The sequence below is a fragment of the Petaurus breviceps genome, unplaced genomic scaffold (assembly GCF_028583685.1).
Source record: "Petaurus breviceps papuanus isolate PSGF00001 unplaced genomic scaffold, PetGlider_PUasm1.0 40, whole genome shotgun sequence".
NCBI lineage: Eukaryota > Metazoa > Chordata > Mammalia > Diprotodontia > Petauridae > Petaurus > Petaurus breviceps.
The window spans coordinates 5,558,863-5,569,199 of record NW_027186315.1 but is presented as its reverse complement, the minus strand read 5'-3'; the positions used below and the strand labels follow the sequence as shown (position 1 = coordinate 5,569,199).

The following is a 10,337-nucleotide window of genomic DNA, read 5'->3' as shown; positions in this document are numbered from 1 at the left end:
ACTGTAGCCAAATTCCAAAATTATCAGGTCAAGGAGAAAAAAGTGCAAGCAGCCAGAAATAAACAATTCAACTACTGTGGAACTAAGTCAAGATCACACTGCATCTAGCGACATCAATAGTAAAAGTTCAGAGGCCAGGGGGCAGGGAGTAGGGGGGGGGGGCAATCCAAGATTATGGAACATAAGCAAGAACTTTTCTGAGCTCCTTAGTGAATTCCATCAGGCACCTCTAAAAAGTGAATCTGAACAGATTTTAGAGTGACAGAGTGAGACAGAGACAGAGTGAAGCAGAGATTCCCAGTCCAGGAAAGTGTCCATGTAGGACTGGTCAGGGGGGATACTGAGCATGTGGGACCAATACCAACACAGACCCGAGAGTGAAGCACAGCAGAGTGAAAGCAAGCTCCAGCCAGTGAATTCAGCCACCTCAAAGGCAATTCGAAGACGTCTCACCAAAGGGCAAAGTATTGTTGGAGTTGGGTAAGAGAAAGCACAGGGCCCAAGGTAGCAGCTTCTCCTGGGGCTATTAACCCACAGCCTGCATGTTTAAAAATCACCTACCTGAACTCCTGGGAACCAAGAAGGCAGAGTAAACCTTAGCTGCTCTAAAAAACCTCCCTGACCCTGAAAACCCAGAGACTAATGCTCCACCCAGGGTAAAATCGTGAAATAAAGGAAACATCTGCAGGCTTGGGAGGATTAGAGGAAGTATGTGACTGAAGCTGTGCTGAGCCTGAAGTGAAGGACAAGAAGAGTCCCCATAAGCCCCACCTCAGCTAACTAGAGGAAGATCTGTTGGCTCAGGGTGGTGGAGCCAGGAAGTTTTAACACTAGAAGCCCAGGTGTGCCTTAACAGAATCAAGGCAATCTACAAATACCAGCATGGAAGGTCTCCAGCTTCTGGGCCTGCCAGAGCTGTATCCCAGAAGCACAGAGGTAGAAACCTGAAATGACCAGAATTCCCCTTCCCCACACCTTACTCTGTGAGCCTCAGGGTAACCCAGGGGAAACACTGAGAGTCCTGGCCTTGATCATATTTTAGACACCCAGAAGCTACAGCACAAAATGTAAAGAAGTAGGACCCTAGCCCCCACCTTGAGAAGTGTGGATCAGAGTCATCTGTACCCCAAAAGCAGAAATCCACTTCAAAAGTCAGGAAATAGGCAATCACAATGGGCAAGAAGGAAGCTGGGAAATCAAAAGGAAGAATCAACCAATCCTATTATAGTGAGCAAGAACAGCCAAATTTAGAGGACAACATTGATTCTATACTCACACCTGAGACTACAGAAGGAAATATGAACTGGTATCAAGCCCAAAAAGGATTTTTGAAGAGCTCAAGAAATATTTTAAAAGCCTAACTAGAGATAGAAGATAAATTGACCAAAGTGGAAAAAAAAAATTTTCCTGAAGAAAACAAATCCTTAAAAAGTAAAATTTGTGAACTGGGACAGGAGGTTCAAAATCTAACTGGAGAATATACCCCCCCAAAAAAATTAAATGAGAACATATGAAAAGGAGCTTCAAAAACTAACCAAGGAAAATAATTCACTAAAAAATAGGTCAGTCAAATTGAAGCTAATGTTTCTATGATGCATCAATAATCAGTCTAACAAAACATAAAGATTGAAAAATTAGAAGTGTAAAATATCTCATTCAAACAAAAAAAAATGACATGAAGAACAGATCCAGAAGAAATAACCTAAAAATTATTGGTCTATTGGAAAGCCATAATAAAAAAAAAAACAGCCTGAAGACCACACTTCAATAAACTGTCAAAGAAAATTGTCCTGAAGTCCTAGAATCAGAGGGTAAAGTAGTTATCAAAAGAATTCACCAGACTCCTTCTGAAAGAGATTCCAACTTGAAAACTCCAAGAAATATAGTAGCCAAATTCAAGAATTATAAGGTCAAGGAGAAATATTGCAAGCAGATTGAAAGAAACAAAAATATTATAGAAGTACAGTCAGGATTACACAGGACCTAGGAGCTTCTACATTAAAAGATCAAAGGGATTGGAATTTGATATTTCACAATGCAAAAGGGCTTGGACTGCAACCAAGGATCAACTACCCATCAAAACTCTCCATAATTTTCCAGGAAAGGAGATAGTTGTTGAATGAAAAAGGGGACTTCCTGACTTTCCTAATGTAAAAGCCAGAGCTCAATGAAAAAATTGATCTCCAATTACAAGAATCAACAGAGACATAAAAAGGAAAACAAATAAAACACATGCACACACACACACATGCACATGCATATGTTCACACACAAACAAAAAACTTGTGATTCAATAAGAGCAAAATGTCTACATCCCTATATGGGAATCTGATACCTGTCAATATTAATATTTATATAATTATTGTGACAATTAAAAGGGATATGAATAGATAGAGGGTATGGGTATAAATGAACTAATATGATGAAAGAAAAACTTATTAAGGATTACAAAGTGAATGTAATGGGACAAAAGGAAAGGAAGTGGCAGAAAAGGATAAATTATGCCACATGAAGAGGAATCAAGACATACTATCATAGAAGGAAAGAAGGGAGGGAGATGAACATAATATGACATTTATACTCATTGGTTTTGGTTCAAGAAGGGATCAACATAATCAGCTAATTTTAGGATTCTAATGTGAAAAGATGCAAAAACTGATTATAGTAGAGGGAAAGGAGGTACGGAGAGGAGTACTATATGAAATTATTGTTATTGGTTTGTGTTCAAAGAGAGAATAACATATTCTGTTAAGTATGAAAATCTTTTGCGCCCTACAGGAAAGAGGAGGGGTAAGGGGGAGAAAAAGGGAAGTGGTTAGAAGGGAGGGAAATAGTAGTAAGGGGGAAGGGTACATAAAGTGAGGGATCTGTGTAGGGAGGGAATACTAATGGAGGGAGTGGTCAAAAGGGAAACTTAAGGAGATGAAGGGAGAAAGAAGAAATAAAAACATTAACAGGGGAAGGAATAGGATGGAGGGAAAGACACAGATCTTGTTCTGTGAAAAGAAATCAGAACTGTTTCTTGAATGTGAATAGGATGAACTCTCCAATAAAAAGGAAGTGAAGAGCAAAATGGTTTAAAAACCATAAGCCTACAATATGCTATCTAGAAGAAACACATTTGAAAGAAGGGGATATCCCAAGGTTAAAGGCAAAAGGCTGGAGTAGAATATATTATGCTTCAGTTAAAGTTAAAAAAGCAGGTGTAGAAATCCTTATCTCAGATAAAGCAAAAGCAAAATAGACCTAATTAAAAGAGATAAAGAAGGAAACTATATCCTACTAAAAAGCACCATCAAGAATGAAGATCATTATTGAATATTATGTATATGCACCAAGCTGTACAGCATCCAAATTTCTAGACGAGAAGTTAAGGATATTAGAGAAGAAATATATACCAAAACTATACTAGTGGGGCATATCCTCCTGCTCTCTGAACTTGATAAATCTGACCTCAAAATAAACACGAAAGAAGTAAAGAAGGTGAATAGAATTTTAGAGAGGGTAGATATGAATTGAATGGAGATAAAAAGGAGTATACCTTCTTCTCAGTGATACTTGGCAAATACACAAATTTTGACCATGAACCAAGGCATAAAACCCTCACAATTCAGTGCAGAAAGGCAGAAATATTAAATTCATCATTCTCAAATCATGATGAAATAAAAATTATATGCAATAAAGGGCCATGAAATGATAGACTAAAAACTAATTGGAAACTAAATAACTTAATCCTAAAGAATGAGTGAGTCAAATAAGAAATTATAGAAACAATCAGTAACTTCACTCAAGAGAATGACAATAATGAGACAACATACCAAAACTGGTGGAAGGCACCAAAAGAAGATCTTGGGGGAAGTTTTATATTGTTGAATGCATACATGAAGGAAATAGAGAAAATGGAGTTCAATTAATTAGGCATGAAACTGAAAAAAGCAGAAATTGAAGATACCCAATTAAATAATAAATTATAAATAAAGAAAAGCAAAGGAGAGAATAAGAAAACTATTGAATTAATAAATAAAACTATAAGCTGATTTTATGAAAAAAAAAACAGAAAATTGATGGAACTTTAGTCAATATTTTAAAAAAAAAAAAGAGAAGAAACCAAATTAAAAGTATCAAAAATGAAAATGGTTGGGGTGGCCAGATGGTGCAGTAAGTAAGAGAGTAGACCCAGCATGGGGAGACCTGGGATCAGTTCCGGCCTCACATACTCAGCACCCACACAAAAATAACTGGCCGTGTAATGTCGGATTCTAAATCCATGGGCAGCCAGGCCTTACCTCTCCTGGCACTTCTGTGCACATCAGGACATGGGCAGCCACATTCTACATAACAGTCAGGAGCCAGCAGAGATGGAGAAAAATCTACAACCTTTATTACGGCGCTCTCTTGTTTACATCTTTCATCTTCCTCCCCTGCCTCTCCCATCCCCTTCCTTTTATCCCTTCCAGCAGGCTTGTTTGTACGAGCCTACATGGCAAACTTGTGCAATCCTACATGGCAAACAAGGGTCACAGTATGGGGAGGTCTGGAGTTCATCCGTGTAAGAACAGAGCTTATTGCATGGAACATCTGGTATGCAGAACACCATGACTGGTACATGACTCAGGGCGATTTATTATCTCTGAGGTGTGCTGTTCTTCCACTGTTCACAGATTGCTCTGAGTCTCATGTCCTGTATCACGGAACTGCATAGCCAGTCCCCCAACAGTGTAACCTTGAGCAAGTTACTTAACCCAAATTGCTCAAAAAAAAAATGAAAATGGTGAATATCCCTCGAATCAAGAGGAAATTAAAATAATAATTTGGAATTATTTTGCCCAAATGTATGCACATCAATTTCACAATCAGTGAAATGGATGAATATTTACAAAAAAATATAAGTTGCCCAGATTAACTAAAGAGGAAGTAAACTACATAAATAATCCCATGTCAGAAAAAGCAATTGAATAATTCATCAATTAACTCCCTAGGAAAAAATTTGCAGGGCCAGATATATTTACTAGAGAAGTCTGTCGAACATTTAAAATACAATTGATTCCAATACTTTACAAATTATTTGGGAAAGTGGAGAACAAACTGGAGAAGAAGTATTCCTACCAAATTGTTTTTCTGATGCAAATTTGGTGCTAATACCTACATCATGAAGAGAGAAAATGAAGAAAGAAAATTATAAAACAACTTCCCTCGTGAATACACATGCAAAAATTTTAAATAAAATATCAAATAGACTACAGTAACTTATCAGGAGAATAACACACTTTGATCAGGTAGGATTTATACCAGGAATGCAAGGATGTTTCAGTATTACAAAACTATCAGTGTAATTGATTACATCAAAAATAAAACTAACAGAAACCATATGATAATCTCAATAAATGCAGAAAAGGCTTATTAAAAAATACAACATCCATTCCTTTTAAAAACACTAGAAAGTATAGGAATAGTCTTCCTTAAATTACTAAATGGCATCTATATAAAACCATCAGCAAGTATTATATGGAATGGTGAAATGCTAGAAGTATTTTCAATAAGATCAGGGGTGAAACAAGGATATCCACTATCACTCCTCTTATTTAATTTGGTACTAGAAATTTTAGCAGTAGGAATAAAAGAAGAAAAAGAAATTGAAGGAATCAAATTAGGCAAAGAAGAGACTAAGCTATCACTCTTTCCAAATGATATGATGATATACTTAGAGAAAGCTAGAGAATCAAGTAAAAAACTACTTGAGATAATAAACAAATTTGGCAACTTGCAGGATATTAAATAAACCCACATAAGTCCTCGACATTCCTCTATATCTCTAATGAAATACAACAGCAAGAGATAGAAAGAGAAATCCCATTTAAAGTTATTGTAGACATTATAAGATATTTCAGAATCTACATGCCAAAACAAACCCAGGACATATATGAACACAATTACAAAACACTTTTCATTCAAATAAAGTTAGATCTAATTAATTGGTAAAACATCAATTGCTCATGTTTGGGTCAAGCTAGTATAATAAAAATTAAAAATTTACCTAAATTAAATTACATATTTAGTGCCATACCAATCAATCTACCAAAAAAATTCCTTTATAAAGCTAGAAAAAATAGTAGCAAAATTCATTTGGAAGAAAAAAGGTTCAGAATATCAAGGCAATTAAAGAAAAGAAATGATAGGGAAGGTGGCCCAGCCATACCACATTTTAATCTGTGTTATAAAGGAGCAGTATAGAGTAGTGGACCAATGGAATCAATTGGGTACAAGAGAGCCAGCAGCCAATGAATATAGTAATATACTGTTTGATAAACCCAAAGACCCCAGTTTTTTTCAGATAAGAAAGCACTATTTGAGAAAATTGCTGGGAAAAATGGAACATAATATGGCAGAAATTGGGCTAGAACAATATCTAACATCATACACCAAAATAAAGTTGAAATGAGTGCATGATCTAGGTATAAAGGCTGATACTGTAAGCGATCTAGGAGAACAAGGGATCGTTTACCTGTCAGATTTATGGAGAGGAAAGACTTCATGATGAAAGAAGAGTTAGAAAGCATTATAAAATGCAAAATAGATAACTTTGAGTACAGTAAATTGAAAAGCTTCTGTACAAATAAAGTCAGTGTTACCAAGATTAAGAGGGAAGTAGAAAATTGGGAAAGAACTTTTACAACAAATGTCTCTGATAAAGGCCTCATTTCTAAAATATACAAACAATTGAGTCAAATCTATAAGAATACAAGGCACTCTCCAATTGATAAATGGTCAAAGGATATGAACAGGTAGTTCTCAGAAGATGAAATTAAAGATATCTATAAGCATATGAAACAATGTTGTAAATCACTAGTTATTAGAGAAATGCAAATCAAAAGAACTCTGAGGTACCACATCTCACCAGTCAGATTGGCTAAGAAGACAAACAGGAAAATGATAAATGCTGGAGAGGATGCGGAAAAATTGCAACATTAATTAATTGTTGGTGGAATTGTGAACTGATCCAGCCATTCTGGAGAGCAATCTGGAGCTATGTCCAAGGGCTATAAATAAGTGCATACCCTTTGACCCAGCAATACCCCTTCATTATCTATATCTCAAAGAGATCAGAGAAGTGGGAGGAAGACCCGCATGTACAAAAATATTTATAGCAGTCCTTTTTTGTGGTTGCAAAGAATTGAAAATCAAGGGGACAGTCATCATTTTGGGAATGGCTGAACAAGTTGTGGTATATAAATGTATATGTGGTATATGAATGTATTGGAATACTACTGTGTTGTAAGAAATCATGAGCAGACAGATTTCATAATAACTTGGAGAGACTTATATAAACTGATGCTGAGCAAGAAGAGCAGAGCCAGGAGAAATCTGTATACAATCACAGATTACCTTCTATAGACTGGGCTCATCTCATCAATATAAGATTATAAAACAACTCCAAAAGACTCATGATCTAAAGAGACATCCACATCCAGAGAAAGAGATGTGGAGACTGAGTGGGGATTGAAACAAACTTCTTTCTGTATTTCTTTTTCTTTTTTGTTTTGTTACCTCTTTCCCACTGATCATTCCATCAATTATAATCCTTCTTTATAACCTGACTAATCATTAATGTGAAGATATTTGTAGATCCTATATTCGAGTACATGCCACCATGATGGGGCAGGGGAGGGGAGGAGAGGGAAGGGGAGAAAATTTGAAACTCGAGACTGTGGAACTGAATATTGTAATCTAAAAGTAAATAAACAAACTAATTTAATTTAAAAAAAAATTTTGGAAAGGAATGCAAAATGTGTGCCAGGCCATTCACTGTGTTCTGATGGTGCCCTGGTGTTTGTATGCATTTTAAAATGACTGAAGTGTGCCAAACCTGAAATAAGTTAAAAAATGGCAGACCTGCCTTTTGGACCTAGAATGTGGCTTACTAATTCAGGTCCATTGATGTAGGACTGTCCTTTAAGGATGCCATGCCTAAGTCTCATGTGAAGAAAGAATACTACACTCAGAATGCTGAGCAAGAGATTTTTAACTTTGATGGAACTTGGCCAATTGGTGTTCTTGAGAAGGTTGCAACTATAAATGACATGCTGCTCAAACTGGCTCAGATGACCCCTTACTACAACTAGGATAATACTCACATTTGTTCCTTCTTGGTGAAAGGAGAATGTAAAAGAGGAGAGGAGTGTCCATACAGACATAAGAGGCCTACACACCTTTATGATCCTCTTGCTGATCAGAACATCAAAGATCAATACTACAGTATTAATGATCCTATGGTAAATTAAGTTGCTAAAATGGGCTTCAACAATGCCTCACCTGGACCCTCCACATGATAAGACCATTACCACTTTCTATATTGGTGGCTTGGAAGATGCAATTAGTGAGAAATCACTTTTACCAGTTTGGTGAGATCCAAATGATTACAGTTGGACACAGGCAGCAATGTGCTTTCATCCAGTTTGTTATAAGGCAAGCTGCAGAGATGGCTGCAAAGAAGTCCTTCAACAAATTGATTGTGAATGGGTACAGGCTTAATGTGAAATGGGGAAGATCTCAGGAAGCCAGAGGAAAGAAAAAAGTAAAAAGAAAGAATCACAGACTCTGGAATTAAGCTGGAATCTGTACCAGGACTTCCTGGAACTCTTCCTCCTCCTCTAGCAGCTGAAGAAGAATCCTCTGCCAATTATTTTAATCTCCCTCGCAGTAGACCTTCAGCAATAGTTAATATTGCCCTGCCCCCTCCTAGTGGTATTGTACCTCCTCCCTGTAATGGGATTGGGAATTTGAAGATCTTCCTTGCCCCTTAATAAAACTAGGGAAATTTGAAGACCTCCTCTGCTTTAAAAGTAAACTCTGCCCCCTAATAGGCTTAATGTAATCACATGGAGCATCCAATGGAGGGAATTTGCTAATGGATGGAGCAGAACCCACAGGAAACTTCCCTCCTGTTAAGATTAACTCTGCCCCCTGATAGGCTGAAAGTAATTAAATGGAGCCTGTGGTGGGAGGAGTTTGCTGATGGAAGGCATAGCCCACAGGAAGCTGGTAGCCAGAGGCAGAGAGATGGGGGGAAGAGAAGTTCTCAGGCCAGGAGATATAGAGGTTTGTGAGTAAATATTGATCTTGTATTGGTTTTGGGGAAGGCTAAAGGATGCTGTGGCTGTCAGTACAATTATAGCTTCTTAATATATTTGGTACTAGGATGGAATCAGCTTACTGGTTTGGGGATTTAGTTTTCTGGTGTCTAAATAAGTGCTTCAGTTCTGTCCTCTACCTGGAGAGTTTGATATATTTTGCAGTCGAATATAGTGAGATATTTAGAGTCATGCTCTTGATCGTGATCATGTATGGAGTAAATATTGCATGAACACTACACTCCTCTACAAGGTTTTGGACCATACGTGTTCCAGCCAATGGGAAAATCATCTCCCTTCATGAAAGCTCCAGGACCCATCCACTATATTTCTCAGTATCCTCAGAGGATGGGGTCTCAAGCAGAAAATCAGCAGTCCCTAAAATCCTGATACAATGGTAGGCTCTGGGGAGAAATGGCACTTTAAAAACATAATAAATAAATCTTAGAGGACAGAGAGATAGAGACAAAGAGAGAGAGACAGATGAATGAATGAATAGGGAGATAGATAAATGGATAAATGAATGAATAAATAAATGAAAAAAAATAAATTTTAAGCTGGTAAAGACCAAGATCATGCAGTTGAATCCCCTCAATTCACCAGTGAAGAAAACAGGGCCCTGTGAGGTTAAGAGAATTATACAAGATAAGAAAAACAAGAAGTGGCAGAATCTGAAACATATTTATAATTTATTCCATTAAACACTCTAATTCCTAAATTTGTATGTATATATGCCTGTGTGTATGTAGAAGTAGGGAGAGAGGAGATTCTTCTTCAGGTGTGACTTTGATCAGATTAGATTTGTGGTCTCTTTCAATTTATTTCTTATGATTCTATAATATCTATCTGATCTACTGAACATGGCATTACCTGCTAGCTCATTCCCTGGAGAAAGAGTTTTGTTTTGTTTTGTTTCCTTGAACCTCCCAGGAAGAAACAGTATTTACTCCTTTGCCACTCATAGCCTTGAGAATTTTCATGAGTAAGTAGACTATAATGTGAAAACACACTAGCGTGGACATTTCCAGAGACAGCATAAGTAAGGAGAGCAACCTACTGGTATATTTTGTGACATTTGATGAAAAGAAATGTCTAAATTTTCAAGGAAGAGGTATCAAAGTAACGTAGACTAAGATGATGCAGTAGTGGCCTCTAATGTTGTTGTAAATGTTACTATTAGTAGCACACTCTGGCAATAAGTCTCACAAG

At 37.0% G+C, this 10,337-nt stretch overlaps 1 pseudogene; it reads left to right on the top strand.

The window, feature by feature from the left end:
- Positions 1 to 346: 346 nt before the first annotated feature.
- Positions 347 to 9,518, top strand: LOC138170911 (pre-mRNA-splicing factor RBM22 pseudogene; annotated as a pseudogene).
- The last annotated feature ends 819 nt before the right edge of the window (positions 9,519 to 10,337 follow it).